Source organism: Phascolarctos cinereus, unplaced genomic scaffold (genome assembly GCF_003287225.1).
Source record: "Phascolarctos cinereus isolate Bilbo 61053 unplaced genomic scaffold, phaCin_HiC Scaffold_4;HRSCAF=312, whole genome shotgun sequence".
In the NCBI taxonomy this organism is placed as follows: Eukaryota; Metazoa; Chordata; class Mammalia; order Diprotodontia; family Phascolarctidae; genus Phascolarctos; species Phascolarctos cinereus.
In genome coordinates, this window is record NW_027555847.1 from 523,410,451 (window position 1) to 523,432,267 (window position 21,817).

The 21,817-nt window shown below is 34.1% G+C and overlaps 1 protein-coding gene across 2 annotated transcripts in view; it reads right to left on the minus strand.

Annotated features, from left to right (window-relative positions):
• Positions 1–1,162: 1,162 nt before the first annotated feature.
• The window catches only part of LOC144456992 (uncharacterized), an 83,434-nt gene continuing 62,779 nt past the window's right edge, over positions 1,163–21,817 (minus strand). Inside the window, exon 2 of one of the 2 annotated variants that reach the window (XM_078153539.1) lies at positions 1,163–3,717. The gene's annotated coding sequence lies outside the window, so the exon portion shown is untranslated. The remainder of the gene's footprint in view (positions 3,718–21,817) is intronic. The other variant, XM_078153541.1, reaches the window with a different exon arrangement.

Below are 21,817 nucleotides of genomic sequence, written 5' to 3' on the forward strand. Positions count from 1 at the left end.
GGAAGATTAACATTTTCTCTTTGGCTTGTCTTGAAGCACCACTCCAATAAAATACCAATCACAAATCACACAAATTGGTCTCTTGATAGAGCTTGTGTTTACCAGACAAGGCACAGAACAAACTAGTCTTTCTCCTCCGGACATAAACTGGAGTGGATTTAAGTGGAGATTGGAGATTGGAAATTTAAGTGGAGATTGAACCTATTACACAAAAATTAATACTTGTATGTTTCAGAGATGATAAAGGGAATGTGCTATTAATTTTAAATGGGATTAACAGTTTTCCTCCATCACAATCACAACAAAGGGTGGGAAAAAACCCAAGTACTTTGATTAACAGTAAAGATAATAAATAGTTGTTGCTCACTCTTCATAATAATATTCAACTAAGCACAGTCATCCTTACTTTCTTTCAGAAAATAACCTGTACTCTTACATGCCTGATGTTTAATCGTTGCAGAGTTCAAATAATTTTATTTTAAGGTATGCATGTCCAAATAAATCCGAACAATGGCTCTGAAGTAACTGTAACTTCCTTTAACACCTCTGCTTTTTTGTTTGTGTACTAGAACACAGGAAATCACTGGCTAATATCCTCACCTTTAGTGCAAGAACTAAACCAGAATTGATTTTCTTAACTACCAAATAGCATCACTTCGCATGGTTACTCTTGTAGGGACTAAATGATGTGAATAATTGTGTAGTAATAAAAATAAACAATAAAACAAACCATATCTTGTGCGAAAAATGCCTAAACATTTCTTTATCCAGCACACCAATATTTCAGCATAGGTGTTTCCATTTTAATTAGATGTCTTGTTCACAGCCACCTAGAAAGACCTTGTATCTGCTTTTAGAACTAATGACCTAAAGCTGGCTATTGCCAGAGCCACTCAAGTATTTAAATCCTAACCCTCTAAGCAGGAAAAAGATAATGTTATACATGTAAAAAACAACTATTTGCTATCTTGGGTTTATTTGAATCCACAAAGACAGTCAACTTTAGAAAAAAATTGTAGTACACTTGAGTGTTTGGGTGCACAACAGTCAGAGATGAAAATATTTAAATATACGTGATGCTATCACTTCCTCTTGGATTAAATTTATTTTTAGAGGCAATCTTTTCTCACACTCTTCCACCCCCTCCCAACAACCTGTTCAGTGATTCCATTTGGAATGAGTTATTTGAGAACTGTCTAGAGAGTTATGACTTATTCAACTATTGAATTACTATAAGATAATCTCTATGTCCAGTAAACACTCAGAATTTCTTTTTTTTGGGGGGGAGTGGGGTGTAGGGAGGTGGGTTCAAGCCATAATGATACATACATAAACAAAAGGGAAGAAATTATCATTGTTATTCTCACTCAAGGAATTAATCTGGCTTGAGGTATGTAATGAACGATGCACACATAAAACCAATTCACCATTATGTATGTTTATTAGGGCTGATGATACACTAAAAATGCAATCAATGCAATGTATGCAATCAAATTTGAGTATCCAATACAGTGAGGTCTCTATTATTTGAATTCACACTTATCTGAAGTTATAGTTATGTAAATTATGATCACGGCTTCCAGCCCAATGGAAATAAGCAGTGCAAATTCAAATAATTCAACCACTTCATGGGATTCATTATTTGCACTAATTGGAATTCAACTATAATAAAAAATCAAGCCATCAAGGAATCAAGTACTAATCTGATTCCTAATGCCCCAGTAAATATGTTTCATACCAATGCTCATGACAAGGTTCCCTCTCTGCTCAGAGGCCCTATGTCTCTCTAAAGTGGCAAGGTGGTAAAGCAGCACACTGGCAAGTCTCCATCAGCCTTACATGGGATGCTCAAATTTCCAAATGCAAGAGTCTGTTCTAGACATTCAACAGCAAGCTGGGGAAGTCTTCACACATGCTTGGGATAGAGGCATCCCCTTAACTCTCTGACAGGTTTCAGATCTGGGGACTCTCATAGATCTTATGTTTTGGGTAAAGGTGTTTACAAATTACATTTAAGTTCTGACTGGAGATTATCTACAGTTATGGTGAAAGGAAACTATTGATCAAAGCTACTTCATTAGCAAGTATTTATTATTTATTTGCCACATTTAGGAAGACATATGCAATTAATAGTTATTTACCAAATTGGGGAACACATACACACACCTCATTGCCAAATTATATGATCCAAGTGTTTATCTTATTACTGAAAGACAGCTTATATAACAACTGCTTAGCTACAAAACTGAGACTTAAAACAAAATGGAGTTGTTCACCCTAAGTAAACATATTCCATTAACATATTCCCATTACAAGGTGTAGAAGTTATCTTGAGCTACTAAATATAACTTGGCAACATCCAGGAATATGTTTTAAGTGATCAGTCAACTTCTATTATATTTCAACTGATTTGCATGTGACAAAGAAAAAAGCATCATAAAAGCAGAGTTATTCAGTGTGGGGTTTCCTTTATTCACTGTAAAGTAACTCTAATCTCCAGTTGTTCTCACAAAATAATTAAAAGTAATCACCAAGGCAATGAATCGTTACTCAATAAACGCAAGGAAGACTAGCACCTCTGGTGTGAGGGCTTGTTAAGCCCTTTTCAGGGCTGCTCATTCACCTTGGGTGTCCACCTACCACTCAACTCTCACCTATGGCTCCAAGAAGCTGTTGTATGCACAGCAGCCATACTCCAAGAAAACCATCTTGACAGACAGGTTAAAACAGGTTGAGGGGAACCAACAGGTCTGGAACTCATCAGAACGTAAAGAGAGTTTCTGTCTCAAGTATGTGAAGACATCTCCTGGCTGAATGGATGGATAAAAACAATTTTTTTCCAATGGCCATGAAGGTGGCTGAAGCAGATGCCTGTGGAGCACCTGGTCAAACATTAAAGATACCAAGGTCTTCCACTGCATCCTAGGCCCTTGCTGGCCATCTTGCCATTCATCTTTCCACTAGACTTCAATGACTCTAGAAGAAAGAGTGAGGCTGATGACTTTCTGCAACTCTTTGAAAACAAAGGACCAACAACATTTCTTCTTAGTGCCTTTGGAAAAAGGGGATGGGGTAGCAGTTCTGATCAAAGTAGGGGTCCTTCCAAATTAAGACAATTTGCTGGTTCTGAATTTTTCCTCTCAAATTACTGTGTAGCTTCTTTGTATCATGGGAATATCTCATAGGACCTCCAGAATCTGCTGCAGCATAGCTCCACTGAAGTCGTGATTATGGTCCTGTAGAAGACAAGACAATATAGGAAGGAAACAGTAAACCTTCTCAGCATGGTTGGATTACACTGGTCCCTACCACAACTGACTATTCTCTGCAAAGCATCATTTCACATGAGCAAAATTATAACACCAAAAGCCACTAGGTCATTCCAACAAGATGACATATTTTCTTACATGTTCAGAAAAAGTGAACATTTCATTACTTTTTTTTGTCTAATGACTGGCACTGTAGTGCACCACTTGTTTAACTTAAGAAATTGTTTAATCAGTTACTCGTCAGCCCGAGACATCAGAATAGCAATTCTCTTTGTTGAGAGAGTTAAAGAAAAAAAGAAACACTTCCCAACCCAAATAGATACATTCCAATTCCTTTTAAGTATATAAATATATATACTCATCTTTTAATCCCTTCCAGTCATGGAATAATATTCATAATATTTTTCATTCTGTGATCATTTGAACATTATAGAATTAAACTAATATCCTAAAAGAGAGAAGAAAAAACAAAACAAGAAATCAGATAACTTTTGAAACATAAGACAAGTGGAGGCATAAAGTAAATATCTAGAAACAAATAGAATATTTTATTTAACCTTCAAATACCGTTTGTGAAATTTTTATTTTAATATGTATAAATATAAGCATAAATAGAGATTAAGTAATAATTGAATTTTGAGGTAGAAAGAGGAAGAATACTGTAAGTTTTTAGTCAGAATGGATTTTAGATGTCATATAACAATTTTATAGGTTATTTAATACAGTGGTGCCAAGCCGTATTTGCTAGAATGTATTCTTCTATGGGAATAGGAAGTATTTATATGCCATCTAATCTGATCCCTTCATGTTTTTGAAGAGTAAATTGAGCTTCTGGGATGCTAAATGACTTGTCCAAGGTATCACAGGTTATCAAATTCTCAAGAATAAGCATGAAGGAATTTAATATTAATGAGATAATGTGCACTTACACAAAAAAGATAGATTATGAGTTTGATACATAATTTTACAAGATAATAAATTTATAATTGGAAGTAACATTAGAGATTATTTGGTCAATCCTTCCTCATTTTACAGATGAAGAAACTGACACCTATAAAAGTGACTTTTGCCTAAACACACATAAATAGTAAAAGATAGGGGCTAGGATATGAACTATTTGTAATCCTCTGACGGGAAATCTAGCACTCTTTATACTTGAAAAAAGCTTTACATCCAAAATCAATTTAACCATCTCCTTGAATTCAGATACTATAGAGTCTAAAGAGAATTACTTTTGTACAACTTTCTTGAGGCATAAGTACAAAAGATTTCATTTTTACAGTGTACAGTAATTCTAAATATGAAGATTTAATTTGCTTGTTCTTTGATATATGGCTTAATTAATATTGGGATACTTTATTCACACATGTTTACTTACTCCTTACCAGATTTGTGTGTCCTGCAGCAATATCATCCCTAGAGATTGTCACTCAGTAAACTTTGCATTTGGTTTTACTTAAGAAATAATTCCACAGGCTTTTCTTTCTCTCATTAATCTCTTTTTTGATAAAAAAAAAATTTTTCTAGACATTCTTTACTTTCTCGCTAATCATTGTGCAAAATAATATAACCAAGCAGCTCGTGATACAACAATATGATTTTGTTATTATACAGGTCTGGAAATTTTGTCTTTACAGGTGTGAAAGTAAGACAGTACCCAATTGTCTATGTCAGATAATTATTTAAGCTAGTAAATTACTATTACCATCTTGCTATCTCCCCCACTAAAAAAAATATTCATTAGTTCCTGATGGCCAAGTCAATAAAGTCCAAACTCCTCTACCTGAGCATTCAGGGGTCTCCACAATTTGATGCTCCTACACATACCTTTTCATTCAGCCTTGCCTCTCTCTCACTATGTCTGTCTGCATTCTCTATACTTCAGAAAGTAGGAATATTTATTTAACATTTCTGCTTTTACACTTTAGTCTATATTGTTTCCTCCACAGGAAATAGAATTCCTACCCTGGGGTAGCTGGGTGGTACAGTGGATAGTGCACCAGCCCTGGAATCAGGAGGACCTGAGCTCAAATCTGGTCTCAGACCACATACTTGATACTTGCTGTGTGACCTTGGGCAAGTCACTTAACCCCAATTGCCTTGCCAAAAAAAAAAAAAAGAATTCCTACCCTGCTTTTCAGCTCCCATTATTATTTCATTCCTATATAATATTAAGGGTCTACCTTAAAATCCATTGTCTCCATATACCTTTCCATGATGCCTCATTTAGATATAATCTCTCTCTCCTCTTCATTCCTATAAAATTTTGTACCTGTCTTATGGCACATTTACATTCCAGCTTGTATGAAAGGTGGATTTTAAATAGGTCTTATGCCCCTTATTTGTCAAAAAACAAACAAACAAACAAAACCAAAGCTGGACAGAAACAAATTGTGTGCCCATTCCCTCACAGAATATGCAGTTGTTGACATTCAGTCATTCAGTCATTTCCGGCTCTTTGTGATACTATAGACCATAGAACGCCAGGCCCTTCTGTCCTCCACTATTTGCTGAGTTTCTCCAAGCTCATATTCACTGCTTCTATAACTCTATCCATTTCATCCTCTGCCTTCCCCTTCTTCTTTTGCCTTCAATCTTTCCTAGCATCAGTCTTTTCCAATGAATCCTGTCTTCTTACATAGTTAGGGTCAATGAATATTATTAACTTAATGTGTTTAGTAATTAATTTTCAAATCTCTTTTTATGTACACACGGCTTAAAGCTATATTATATTGGCACCCAGTGGCAGGAGGTATGCAGGATTATTCTTTAATCCACAGCCGTAAGGGACAAAGTAAAATTTTCTAGTGCATGCAGGTATGGGAATGGGAGGTAGCAAGAGGAGAGAGGTGGAAGAAGTATCTCTTCTATATTTGGTGGTAGCAGAAAGGCATCAGGTCACATTAAGTATCCTTGATATTTATTCATATTGCTGCCAGAAAAAAAATTGGCTTGAATAATAAGAACCTGAGGTATTTTCTGAAGCACTTTTGTTACATCTTCTATTGTTATCTCATAATTTCCCTTCTCAATGTCTTTCCTCATCCAATTCCCTATACTTGGAAGTTTTGTCTCAGATCACTTTATCTTTGACTGATAGAATCCTTCCCATTTCAAAACCTTAAGCAAATATCTCTTCATTTTTGAAAGCTTTATTCATGTCAATAACATATTCTTTAATTTTGTGAAGTGAAACTGTCTAATGTCTCCTGTCTGTGTGGAAGAATAAAATGGTACATTTTAGTAGAATAAATAATCAATTTGCCACAGTCACAAAGAAATTTTCTGACAAACCTAATGCAAATGCCAATGACCAATCTGAATTTCACATGCCAGAATAAGTGAAATTGTTTGCATTAATATCAGTCCGCTTTGTTCCGTTCTATGTTAAATGGTTCTCAAATCACAGGACCAGACTTTAGAGCAGATTTTAGAGCTGAGAACTTATCTAGTTCAGCTACCTCATTTTACACATGAGACAACTGAAAACCAAAGAGATTAAATGACTTGTTCAAACGGCAAAGACAAGATTCAAATCCAGGTTCTCTGACTACAAATCTGATGCTCATTATGCTGTACCACTCTGCCTCAAATATGCTCAATGCTTATACATTGTCAGTAAATTCCTTTATTTGTCTAGATTAAAAATAAGTTTAACAATAGACTGTTAGAGTTGGAATCTTAGACATCATCTAGCCCAATCTCATCTTTTGCAAATGAGGACCATGAAACCCTAGATAAGAGAAATGATTGGTACAACAGAGGCTAACATATGCAAGGCACTGGCCTAGGTATTATGTAGGATGAAGTACAAATAACAGACCAAGTTAATTTTATACCACATTGAGTTATTGGTAGAATTAGAATTATACCCAGGTGACTTGATTTACATTTTGCTGGTTTTTAATCATATTGATGAAACGTGCATAAATAAGAAATAAGTTTTGAAGTATGACAGTTGTTTGAAAGCTTTTTTTAAAAAAAAAATGATTCTTATAACTAGTCCAATCTCCTCAAAGTACAAATATTTCCCATTATTTTGCTAGACTATTGGTCAGTTATACTCCAAATACCTAGATACAATTCTTTCAGATTAGCAAAGTACTGTTAAAAATGTCATCTCATTTTATCCACAGAATAAATGTTAAAGGCTTCATAGAGGTCAAGAAAGATGAAGATTGAGGAAAAAAATCCATTTGATTTGCAATTAAGAGGTCATTGGTAAGAGAAGTTTCAGTTGAATGGTAAAATCAGAAGCCAGATTGTAAGGAATTAAGAAGAGAGTAATAGGAAAGGAGATGCAGTGACTTGTTGATAGCCTTCTCAAGGAGTTTAGGCACAAAAAGGTCATAATATATAGGACTAGAGCTAATAGAAATGGATGGATGAAGTGAGGGGTTTTTGAGGATCAGATTGACTTAGGTACTTTTATAGTTAGAAGGGAAGCAGACAATAGATGGGGAGAGATTGAAGACAAGTGAGAGAATAGGGAGGACAAAGTAGGCATTTTTTGATACGATAGAATGCAGTGAGATCACTTCGGCATGTAGAGAGTTTGCCTTGGCAAAAAGAAGGCCTATCTCTTCTCATGAGACAGGGTGAAAGAGAGAGTGGCAGAAGACATTTAAATGATGTCAGGTACAAAGGAGGACAAAAGAAGAAACTTTCAGTGATCTATCTCTTTTTTTCCACTGAAGCATGAGGTAAAGTTCTTGAGAAGGTAGAGACACGTGGGAACTTTGGGAGGTTTGAGGAATGGTGAAAATATTTGGAAGTCATTGTGATGAGTGAGATAATGAGTTAATTAGGGAGGTAGAAAAGGATTAAAGGATTGCCTTGGCACAGTGGGGACCCAACTGTGATTTCATAACAAATTTGTAGCAGATTCAGTTAGCATAATTTCACAATTTTCTCTATCTTCATTCCACAGCTTATGAGTCTTTCTGCTAAGGCAGAGGATGATTGGAATTATCCAGGTTAAGGCTTTTTAGGGCAATATCAGTCATAGGATAAGAGAATAAGAAACTTAATAGAGAGGGCAATGTAGAGTTGAATTCATTTGCCAAGGGGATCAAAATGGAGAAGGGAGGAAAGTTTAGCCAGTGAAGTAATGATGGCCTGGGAAAGAACATTGGGGTTGGAGGGACTGGAGATCATGACAAGGACAAAGAACTGGATTTGGGTTGCAAGGCACAGGAAGAGTTGGAATGACAATAAATTGTGATCAGATAAGGGATTTCAGAGTTCATGAATGTGGAAGTCATGAATTTGTGGATGAAGTCAAGTTCAGGATATAACCATTTTGGTGTGCAGTTAATGTGGGATGAAGGTCATGGGAAATGAGTGGTTTGAGGAACTAGTAGGTTAGACTGCTTAAGGAAATATTGATACATATGCTGAAGTTCCCTGGTACGAAGACAGGAATTAGGGATAAGAAAGTGACTGTGAGCCAGGAACTGAACTCATTAAGGAAGGAGAGGTTAAGTCTTGGAGATCAGTAGACAAGAACTACAAAAATTTGGATTGGGTGATAAATATGAATTGAAGGAACCTCAAAGGATGACAAGTTACTGAGTGATGGTATTAAAGGGAGAATAAGGAACATCCCAACCCCCCAACCTGGGCCTTTGACTTAGGGAATGAGGAAAAGTACAGTCAGTGCTGGAAAGGGTGGCCTAAGGGTCTGTATTATTAAGAAGAAGTCAGGTCTCAGTGAAAGGCTGAAGACAAAAGAAGTGGGAAAAAGGGGAAAAGATTAAAGGAAAAGTGTTACCTGTGAAGCAGCCATTCCAGAGAACACTGTGGAAGGAGGAGTTACTTGTTTTAGAGTGAAACATTGTAGGGAAGGTGGTTTAAAGGATATGGAAATAAAGGAGCAGGCAGTGGTGAATAAAGAACAGTGTGTAAATGACAACTGGGGGTTCAGAATCACTGGAATTGGAAAGGTATGATCAAATGGGAATTTTTTTTAATAAATGAGGATGAGTTCTGGTAATTTATCAATATTTCAAGAGGTTTAGCCTCAAGGAAAAGTTCTCTCAGAGCCTTAAGTTAAGGGGACCAGTGCATGAAGACAATGGAATGACATTTTTCTTGCCCTGCAGGTGGGCCAGGTCAGGTGGAGAGACTGGCCTACCCTCTCCTGTAGTAATTTCTCAGTCCCCTGCAGCCAGGAAGTGTCCTCTGCAAACAAGAAGAAAATAGGTGAGAAGACTTGTGCAAGGTGGAATGGCATCTCATAATTCTCTTCAGGTAGGAAAGGTTACCTGAAAGCTGGAAACACAACCTGCTGCAGGAAGGGTAATCTTTATGTAAGAAGAGGCCAGACAATGAAGCTGGTTTCATTTTGAGATCACAATGGTCTTTCTTGTGTGATGTATCTACTAACACTAGACTAACTTAGAATGTTTAATCCTGATTGGTTTAAAATTCTGACTCAGTTGAGACTGGCTTGAGCTGATTAATCTCACCTTTAGTTCTTTGTTGGTTGAGTGATTGATTTCATGCCACACATTTTTGTTGTGCTTTAAATTCTGTGGTTTTTAAGAATAGATATTACGCCTAGGAAACAAGCAAAAGTTACAGCTTTTAAAGTCTAGACTTCAGTGACTTTTAGAGATAATTGTAATGATTTTTGTTTTGGGAAAGTCAGTGATTTCAAGGAACAAAGCAAAAAGGAAAGAATGGTCAAAAACAAATGAATTAAAAACAAAAAACCACACCAAGAACTAATAAATTATTGCTCTGCCAAATTATTCTTCAGGAAGAAAGCGAAGTCCTTCAGAAGGACCTGGTATGTGGAAGGGAATTACTGATTCTTCTAGATGGATATATAGGACTTCTTGAGCTTGGAAGAACAATGAGAATAATTTGTTGTTCATTTTTTTTCTAAGGCTATGAACCACTGCTATGACAAAAAAAATAACACTTGTCATGGGCAAGAAAATACAAAGATTGGAATAATGAGAATTGAAAAATAAGTGTTTTTTTTTAACTGATGAAACCACTTTAAAAAAATTTTTAGGGGCAGGTAGATGGCGCATTGGATAGATCACTGCCCCTGGAATCAGGAGGACCTAAGTTCAAATCTGCCCTCAGACATCTCACATTTATTAGCTGTCTGACCCTGGGCAAGTCACTTGACCCCATTGCTTAGCCAAAAAAAAAAAAACCCAACATTCTAATCTATATTAAAAGAAATCTAGGTGAGCCTGTAAAGTATCAGTAACTCAACCCAAAAAACATGTTCCCACTGTAGAAATAATGAATTCTGTAAAAAAAAAAATTGACATATAAAGGAGCACAATTATTTCAGAAGTATAGAAATTCTAAAACAGAAACAGAATGCTATAACATAAATTTGTACAATGTCACATGTCACAAAAGATTAAGAAATTTATTTAACAAAAAGAGACAAACATGCTCAAATGGTCTGATAACTCATCTGATTTAAACCCCTTTGAAAATAAATGGGCTATGGGGGAGCTAGGTGGCACACTAGATAGAGCTCCAGCCTTGGAGTCAGGAGAACCTGAGATCAAATCCAGCCTCAGACACATGACACTTACTAGGTGTGTGACCCTGGGAAAGTCACTTAACCCTGATTGCCTCACCAAAAAGCAAAAATAATAATAATAAATGGGTTATAATTTAGATTAGACATAAAAAAATGAATTGTCTATAAAAGGTACACTTAATAGTTAATGTGATTTATGCTACCAGGATTAAGATTTCAACAATACAGGTTGAAGTCTTGTGAATTCAAATCATATAAAACAAGTAATTTCAGCCTAAGTAGGAGAAATTGCATATTCAAAGTTTTTAAAGATGTAGGAAGTTATAAGATTTATCATATAACATATTTAATTATTTTTTTGTCCTGGTTAACTTTCATAACACTCTATGATCATGATACTGAGAAATATACCACCCAAAAAGTTTTTTTTTTTTAACTAGGTAACTAAAATGTAAGAGAGATGAGAGGATAATAGCTACATTTGATGAGTTCAAGGGCCCTAGTCTAGATCAGGGCATCTTAAACTTTTTCCACTCATGAACCCTTCACTTCTGAAATCGTGGGTCACAACCCACAGTTTAAAAGATGGACTATATCCCAGAATACTGAAGGGACTTATGAATGTGCCTGCAGAACTGCTATTGTGATCTTTGAGGAACTGTGGTGAACAGGAGATAAAATATGGAGCTGAAGATAAGTAAGTGTCTCAATTTTTCAAAATAGGAAAGTAAGAACATACTTTCAGTTATAGGTCAATGAGCCTGATTCAAAGAGGTAATCACAACTTAACATTACGTGTTCATTAAGAACATGTCATGCCAGTTTAACAATTTCTTCTTTTGGCAGTGCTAGTAGACCAGAGTAGGAGATCAGGGGAATGTTGTGGTATCCAATAACTATTTAAGTAAGGCATTATACAAAATTTTTCATAATGTCCTTATGGGTGAGATGAAGAAATGTAAACCAAGTGATGATTAGATTTGGAAGTGTCTGCCTGACGTGGTGGGGGAAGTAGGAGAGGAATTACTACAACTGATCCTTGTCACTGACAGTCTTCCAACAGAACACAGAAGGCTACTTCTCAGGAATATTTTAGAGGGGGTCTATAATCAGATTTAGAGTTAGACTGATGAACTTTGATGTCTCTTCCAACTGTGAAATTACATATTTCTATAACTTTATGAACATTATGACACAATATCAATCCCTTACTTGGATAAATTCAAAATCCAGAAATCATTAAGGTTCAATTTTATTTCTTATCTGGTCCCTTTAAATCCTAGTAAACCATATAGGAACCAATTCTGGTCACTATCCCTTAGATGAAACTAAGTTAGTAAGTTAATACACATGTATGAATTTATTAATTATATATATATGCATATGTATTTATGTCTCTACAAGGCATAGAGATAGGGACTGGAGCTATGATTTCATTGGTATAAGGAATTCCCAGGTGAGGAAACTCCTTAACACATAAATACATATATACATACATGCATACATATAGATTCAGACATATTTACATCTATATATAGGTGTGTGTGTGTGTATATGTGTAAACTGTCTGATGTGTGTTATACTATGACCTATAGTCCATATTACCTTCTCTTTCAATTAAAATTTGGGTAGGACAAATTAATTTCATAGAGACATTTTCAAAGCTGGCAAGGATGAACAAATCTTCAATATCTGAGGGGTAAAAAGAAGCAGGGTTGTGAAAGTGTAAGAGGTGATCAAGATTAGTATTATTAAGCTACTATCACATGCTGACACAGCTTTCATTTCTATGCAGAGCAAATAAATACATCTTTTCTTGCAACTGAGATTCAGCTGGGCTTTTATTTGATCACCCTATTGCCTATAATAAACTGTGGCTCATTCAAAACAGATAGAGCTAGTTCCTCTCTGTTTTTAAAGCTGAATTAGGCAACATTTTAAAATTGAGTGAAATCAGTGAGATTGCAACTAGGATGTCCTGCCTACAAAGGCCCATAAAACTGGTGCCAGTTGAGGACTAGGATGAGCACGTGCTAGATGATTTTCATAAAGGAGGACTCCCTTGCCCCACTTACCCCTCTCCTCCCTTCACTTTTCATTAAAGCATGCTTCTTTTGCATTTTTTTTTCAGGAAATTCATTGCCAGGATTATATCAGGTTTCTCATAAAAGTTTACTTTACACATGTTTTATGATCATGTTGGGAAAAAATGAGATAGGAATGTATCACTTCAATGCAAGAGAGATGAGGAAACGCGTAGCTTTAGGGCCCGGGACTGATAGATGGTGGATAGTTCGTATTTCACATCCTCCAGTCTCCCTACCATATTGGGATTACATTTCTTTTGCAGGGGAGGGAATACTTCATCTGTAACTTCATCTGTAACTAGATTAATTCTATCTATCAAGAAGTAATGCTTTTCCAGGATTACCAAAGTACTATTTTCTCACTAATTAGTCTCAATGATTAGGCATCTTATCCTTCCTGCTTAATTTTGTTGTGCAATTAATTCATCATATGGTAAAATAACAAAGCCTTTCATTTTTCATTTTTAGCTATTTTCCACCAAATTGACAGATGTTTGGAAGTACAAATAGTCCAAATAGAAATCATTGATAAAATATATGCTTGTGTATATTAACAAAAAAAGTCTAAACTCGGTGGGGCAAAACTATAAAAATAGAACCACAGAGCTGAAGGATATCAAGGAAGATCAAAAAGTTACCAGAGTGAATTCTATGGGGCTAAGCAGAAGTCTAATCTTTCTTTCATGACAATCTTCAGATATTGAAGACTACCCACCAATTCCTTTAACCTCATGGTTTTGAATCCCCACATTATCCTTGCCTATGCCTACTTGCTCCAACCACCCTCCTGCACACTCCTTCTCCATGACACACTCCAGTTTATTTATTTCCCTCTTAAAATGTAGTAGCCAGAATGAATATAGAACCAAAGCATGGTCTGAACAAGGATAATTATCTTCCTTGTTCTAGACACTTCTTTTGTAACCTAAGATTGTATTAGTTTTATGAACTGCCATTTAAAACTGCTAACTCATACTGAGCCGTGAGATTACAAAAAACCCACACTTCTTTTCTATGTGAATTGCTATCTAACAATATCCTCCTCCCACTCTCAACTTAGATTGTTGATTTTTCTTTATTTGAATACAGGACTTTGCTTTACATTCATTCCTATTAATCCAGCTATCTTACGAGATTCAGGTCATCATTGGAACCTGTTAATATAATAATAATAATATACTGCTTTCAAATTTTTCATATACAATCTGATTTTATCATCACAAAAGGGCCTCCGTCCAGGCATCCCTATACTTTCAAGCAGGACTGTATGGAAATTATGATAGATTGATAATGGTTTCTTTTATACTAGCAGTTCAGGTAAGAACATTTCATGAAATAATAGAATCATAGAATTTCAGGGCTGCAAAGGGCCTCAGAGGTAATTTAATCTAGCTTTTATTTGAATCATGAATCTTCTGCTCATCCACAGCTTGTTGGGGAACTCGATGCCTTAGAGGTAGCTCACTCAATTTTCAAAGAGCTTTAATTGCTACAGAGTTTTATCTTTCTTTGGGACAAAAATATGAATATCAGGGAGTTTTATCCATCAGGACTAGGTTTATCTCTCTGGGGTCAGGCAGAAGGAAGTCAGATAGGTCCCTACTAAGTCTTCTTTGGGGTAAATTCTAAAGATATTCAACTGATCTTCATATGGCATAGTTTTAATTTCTTTTAAGAACTCTTATTTACTATAATTTTAAGGCAGGACTTTTTGAGGGGGAGGGGATCAGGGAGTTTCCTGGATCACTTTTTAGTCTAGTGAAGCCTATGGACTTTTTCTTAGAATAATGGTTTCATTATTGCCTTCATTCACAAGTGAAGAAATTCTTAATTTCTAAATTTCACTTAGAGATTAGTGAAAAATAAAGATGAATTTTCCCCACATATCCAAGTTCACAGATTTCAAGACTCCAGGTTAAGAAGGTTTGTTTTCACAAAGTCAGCCTATTAATATATTTTCTTTTAGGCACTATGTCTAAAATTGATATACTTTTTGAAAATGTGAAGGTGGTGCTTTGATAATAGCTAGGTATATTCTTTCTGAATGTAACAATTAAGAAAGCTCAAGAATAATATATATTGCCTGGATTGGAGGCGCATGCCTGTAATCCCTACAATCTGGAGAGGCTGTGGCTAGTGAATTGCTAAAGTTTGGCAGTTTTGAGCTGCAATAGGGCTGAGTCCAAACAATGTCTAACCCTGATCTTTAATTTCTCTCTGTCTACTGGCTGCTTCTGTACTGCCTATGAATATGCCCATGTTTTCCCTATTCTCAATGAATCCTCACTTGACCCATCCATCCCTGCTAACTATATTCCCATTTCTCACCTGCCTCTTGTGGCTAAATTCCTTGAGAAAGGTCATTTACAATAGGCCCCATCACTTCTCTTTTGACTTTCTTCTTAACTTTCTGTGTTCCAGCTTCTGATCTCAACATGCAATCAAAACTGTTCTCACTAATGTTATAAATGGCCTCTTAATGGCCAAATCTAATGGCTTTTTTTTTAACTTTATTCCTTCTAGACCTCTCTGAAGTCTTTTATACTACCAATCCCTCTCTTCTCCATAATACTCTCTTCTCTCTAGGTTTTTAGAACCTCTCTTGGTTTTCTTCCTATCTATGTGACCACTTTTTCTCAGACCTTTGCTGGATCTTCATCCAGGTCAAATCTGCTTACCATAGGTGTCCCACAAGGCTCTGTCTTGGGCCATTTTCTCTTCTCATGCCCTACTATTTCACTTAGTTATCTCATCAACTTCCATAGATGAAATTATCATCCCAATTCTAATGAAGCTCTCTGATGACATACAGTCTCACATTTCCAATTGCTTTTTAGAAATCCTGAACTGGAAGTCCTGTAGACATCTTTAACTCAATATGTTCAAAACTGAACTCGTTATTATTCACTCTCAAAACCTACTCCCTTTCAAACTACTCTATTACTAATCAAAGTACCACCATCCTCCCAGACTTCCAGGATTGCAAACTGGGTGTCATACTTGAAGTGTTTTGCTTTCCTTCAAATTTTGGTTGCATTGGTTTTGTTTTTGTAAAAACTTCTAAATTTCATGTAATTCAAATTATCCATTTAACTTTATATGATCCTCCTCTATCTCTTGTTTGGTCATAAATTTTTCCCTTACCCATAGACCTGATGGATAAAATTTTCTATACTCCCTTACTTTGCTCATATCACCATTTATATTTAAATCATGTACCCATTTTGACCTTACCTTGGCATATGATATAAGATTGTCAAATAGTAAGTACTTGCCCCTAAAGCTTGGATCTCAGGGCTTATTAAATATTAGCTTACTTTGATTACTTACTTCTGTATATGGTATACCTAATCTATTCCATCTGTCATTAGACTTTCACCTGTGGCTCCAAGAAGTTATAGCATGTACAGTGACCAAACCCTAGTAAAATGTCTTGGTAGACAGACTAACCCAGGTTGAAGGTCACCAACATGTTCAGGGATGCCTACTCCAAGCATGTGAAGACTTCCCCACACAGAATAGGCAGATAAGAATAGTTTGTTCCAATGGCCATAAAGGTGGCTAAAGCAGGCACTTAGAGGTTGATCAGATATTGAAGATACCAAGGTCATCCACTGTATCCTGGGCCATCACCAATCATTTTGATTGTTGTCTTGCCACTGGACTTCAATGACTAGAAAAGAAAGTGTGGCTGATGACTTTGTGCAACTCTGCCTTACTTCAATACAATTCATGTCTGAGTCAAGATGCCATCCAATTATCACTGGTCCTCTTTAAAAACAAAGAACAAACAACAACTTATTACCTCAAGAAAAAAAATGCCATTTATTCCTATGCTTTTAAATGTTTGCTTGTTTGCTTACTTGTTTGATTTTTAAAATAAGAATGGGTATAGTATTTTGTCAAAAAACTTTTCTCCACCTATTAATGTAATCATATGATTTTGGGGTTTTTCTGTTAATGATATATCCAATCATGCTTATAGTTTTCCTAATATTGAATCAGCCTTGCCTTCCAGGTATTAATCTCACCTAGTCATAGTTTTATGATCTTTGTGAGATATTACTATAACCATCTTGCTAATATTTTTGCATCAATATTCATTAGGGAATTTGATTTATAGTATTCTTTCTCTGTTTTTGCTCTCCATGGATTAGGTATAAAATCATATTTCTGTCAGAGAAGGAATTTGGTAGCATTTTTCTATTTATTTTTCCAAATAGTTTATATAGGATAGGAATTAATTGTTCTTTATGTTTGGGAGAAATCAATGAAATACTCATCTGATCCTGGGGATTTTCTCTTAGGGAACTCATTAATGGCTTGTTCAATTTCTTTTTTTAGATAGGGTTCTTTACTTATATTATATTCTTATTTATATTAATCATATTAGGGAAATACATTTATATTTTATATCATTAATATATAATTTTTGTAGAGGATATATTTTAAGTAAAACATTCTAATATAATATATGCAATAATATATAAAACAAATATTTTATAATATATTGATTACATGTGTTGTATTAATCAAACATATTATTTCTATATATTTTTCTTCTGTTAATCTGGGTCATTCATATTTTTTGTAAATATTCATCCACTTTATTTAGTTTGACAATTGTATTGGAATTTGTCACATTTAGGCAAGTCTCTTAACCTCTAAGTAATCTAGTCAACTTTTTAAGATGATAGATTCCATATTGGGTTGCAATCCTTACTGACAGAGGAAAACTCATCCATAGAAGTATTTTATAACAAGGGAATTTTAGATCTGCCCTCCTAAACTAAAGTTAAATTAGTCAGTAAATTATTTCTAATTTTCTTAGGATATTTTTGCTTGTTTTCCACAGGTGAATTTAAATTGTTGTGTCATTAGCAATTTTCTCCTTGAAATGCTCTAGACATACTCAATATCTTCTCCTTTCATTTTTTTCTCATGTTATTTTTTGCCAATTTTTTCCTCCCTTTAATTACTTGAGAATTAAGCAGCTAATTAATTTCATTATTTATTGTGGAAATTCTAACTTTAAAAAAATTATTGATATTTTCCAATATATTTGCCTTTTGTCATTTTTGCCTATTTATTTTAATTGATACTTTATAATTTTTGCCATTATGTTAGAGTTCTTTTTTTCCTCATTTTCATGAATGATTTAAAATTATTTTTCTTCTGGAATTTTTTTTTTGCAAGAAGGTTTGGTGAGTGTTTTTATTGAAGCCCATCTCCCTTTCATTACCTTAAATAAATAAGAAATGGTCAAAATAAACTAAATGACTACAAAAATTGGGTGAGGAAATCCTTATGAGTAAAATCTCATAGTAAAAAACAACACTGAAGTATAGAGTCAACAAAATTGGCTCCCCTCATACAATTAGTATGATAGAATAAAAAAGAGGGAAAATCTCCAAAAGAAAAAGATCATACAGCAATAACAAAAACTAGATACCATAAAATGATAACAGAATTACTGAAATAACTTCTAAAGAGTCGCAGAGCTTGATTTTAAAAAAGAAAAAAAACAACCAACTAAATAAATAAACAAGAGAAAAGTAATGCAGGAAATTTAAGCCCTTAAAGAACCATTTGAGAAGATAAACACAAGAATCAATGGCTTATAATAGAAGGTAGGGAATTTTAATAAAATAGAAGACAATCAGAAAGAGAATGGAATAAAAAGAACACAGAAATACATAGATATTGTATAGACATAGAATTACTACTCTGCAAAGTAAAACTCATAGGAGACGCTAGAAGTCTCTAAAAATAAAAGCAATTGGTCTTGAAGACAGAGGCAGAAAGACTCTGAAAATTACTTATCCTTTAGAAAAACACAAGGAAACAAAGAACCCTAATATCATATTTGAAGAAGTTATATAGTAAAATTGGCAGAAAGGATTAGAAGGAAAAAATGCAATTCAAGAAAATCCACAGGATGCCACTGAAGAGAAATTATATATGTTACTCACCCAGAAACATAGTTGTCAAATTTTAAAGCTTTAATTTTTAAAAGTGAATTTGCAATCAGCCAATAAGAGGCAATTTACATATTTAGGAATAGCATTTCTAGTTGTGCAGCACCACTTATCCACATTGAGAAATGAAAGAAAGCGCTGGAATATGACACAGTGAAAAAGCAAAAGAAATCAATTTATACCCTATGATGAAAAAGTTGACTTGAGATTTTCAATTATTCCCTCATTGAAAACCAGAAAAGAGCTTGCTGTTTGAAATGCCAATTCAGCGAATAAAACAGAAATACCAACAATGTACATCTTTTGGTTGAGATAAAAACATCAGATGTCAAGCCAGAAGAGATCTTAGAGGTAATCTAGTTCAACCTCTTTATTTTACCAAGAAGCAAACTGGAACTCAGAAATCTGCCCAAGGTCATACAAATAGTAAGTAATAGTGCCAGGAATGAAACCTAGGTTCCTTTGATTTTAAGTTTAGCGTTCTTTTCATATTCCCTGATGAACAATTTTTTCAGATGTAGATTGACTTGTACAAATTGTATTTATTCAAGTTAATTTTAAAGTATTTTCTGTTCATATTTTTGGACCATGTAAGTATTAGAGTATGGATCTTGAATTTATAGTAATTCTTTTATAGAATTTTTTATATCAGATTTAATCAGAAATGTTTATGACAAAGACTCTGTCTCATCCTGATTCTATACTTTTTGTATAAATTTTTGTTGAGCCACAAGTCTATTTTTTAAAATCCCATGTATTTTGACATACATAATTTCTTCTGGTTGTTACGTAGCTATCTAAAACTGAGATAATAATGTCATTTTTTCCTTAGTTTTATGATAAATGTTTTCACTAGTTAGCTCATTGATCTAATAAGATTTTAGTGCAGTATACAATGTAAGATATGGATCTAACTTCCTCTGTTACCACATTGCCATCAATTTTTCCAAATAATTTTTGTTGAATATTTTCTTTTCTTTGTGATCTTGAATTTGTCAAATACTATCCTATTGCGTGATTTTTGTTCCTAGTTGTATTCCTATTCTGTTCCATCAACCTATTTCTCTATTTTAAAAAAATTCAGTGCCATATAGTTTTAAATTATTATTGCTTTACAGTATAAATTGAGAGTAGGCAAAGCAACTCCTTGCTCACTATGCGGACATCATAGGAGATATTAAGATAAAAACAGAAAACATGTCTGTCTTCATTTAGTTTCTACTCTGTTTATTTCTATTTAACTTCCATTAATTGTCTTCATCTAAAAAATTGGCTAGATCAGAGGTTTTTAGCTTTTTCTTGTGTCATGGATCCTTTTGGAAAGTCTGGGGAAGCCTATGGATCCATTTTCAAAATAATGTTTTAACTCCATAAAAAATATATATATTTCCCCATTACCTATTTTATTCAAATATACAATATATATGTGTAGCTTGAAATCATTGATCCCAGTTTAAGATACCCTGATGATCCATAAATCTATTTCTATGAAATGCTCCTTTTAAAATTTATTGCTCTGCCATTAGGGGTATAGACATATAATATTAATATTGTGTTATTAATAATGGTATTTTTAGTCATTACATAATTCCCTTGTATATCTCTTAATGATTTCAGCTTTGTCAGCTGAGTGGTAGTTTTGTTTTGGTGGAAGGAACACTAGACTTGGAAATAGAAACTCTGTATTTGAAGGCCACTAGCCTTCAATGGTAAATATATACATAGCTACCATTTAACACTGAATAAGTCATTTGATTTTTTCATTGGTCAAATGGGGATTCTAATGTGTATTACCTACACTCCATACGCTACTGTGCACACTATCTATAGGATTGCTGTGACTAATGTACTTTGGAAACTTTAAAGTCCTAAAGGAGAATTGCTATCACTTAGATCTTTTTTTTCAATTAGCTGATGTAAGCAAATTTTAATCGAGCCCGAAGTTTATTTATACTCTACTAAATTTACTTTGTACAAAATTTATTTGTGCTATACTAAATTTGAGCCTGCCCTCCAATTTTAAATATTAAATATTTAAAATATTTTAATACATGTGATTCCTTCCCTCCTCATTTTTCTTCCCTATTTCTCTTTTTTCTCCTCTCCCTTTATTAGTAGTGTTAATAAACAATTAATTCTTATCTAAAGTTTCCTGAATCATTAAGTAGTTAACTAAAACAATATCAGTCTTGCTTTTAATTTCCCTACAGTGTCTGCATTGACTTGGGGGTAGTTAATTACAATTGTAAATTTCTTATTGATTAAATCATTTAACTTGATGACTCTAGTTGGTTTTGGAATCTCTATGCAGGTTAATTTTGCCCTTCAAAAACATTGGGGAATGGTTGAAGAAGTTGTAGTATATGATTGTGATGGAATACTACTGTGCTATAAGAAATGAACTCCTTAATCTTAGAAAAATATGGATACACTTGCACAAAATATGAAGAACAAAATGAGCAGAACCAAGACAATGCTGTATACAGTAACAGCAATATTTTTAAGAACAATTTTGAGCAACTTAATAATTGTGACTATAATAAATAGCCAAATTAACTACAAAGAATCTATGAAGAAGCTATTTGTATCCAGAAAAAGAACTGATGAATAGAAGTATGTATAGTATGATTTTACATATATATGTATATATACATATATACACTCATTTATACATATTTGTGTCTAATGATAAGTCATGGGAGGGGAGAAAAAAGGGGAAAAAGTTACATGATAACTTCAATATATATTTAAAATGAATAGCAAGTTGTATATAACAGATTTGCAGTTTCATGTGCAATCATCTTTTTTTATTCTATGTTATGGAAATGCTTATTTATTTCAAAAATTAAAAATAATTTTTTTTAAAAATCGCTCTAAGATTTGTCCTTCATTCCATGAATAACTCAGTTAGTTGCAGTTATAACTGTTCATTTCATGCATTTTATAAAAAGGGTATCTTTGTCAAAA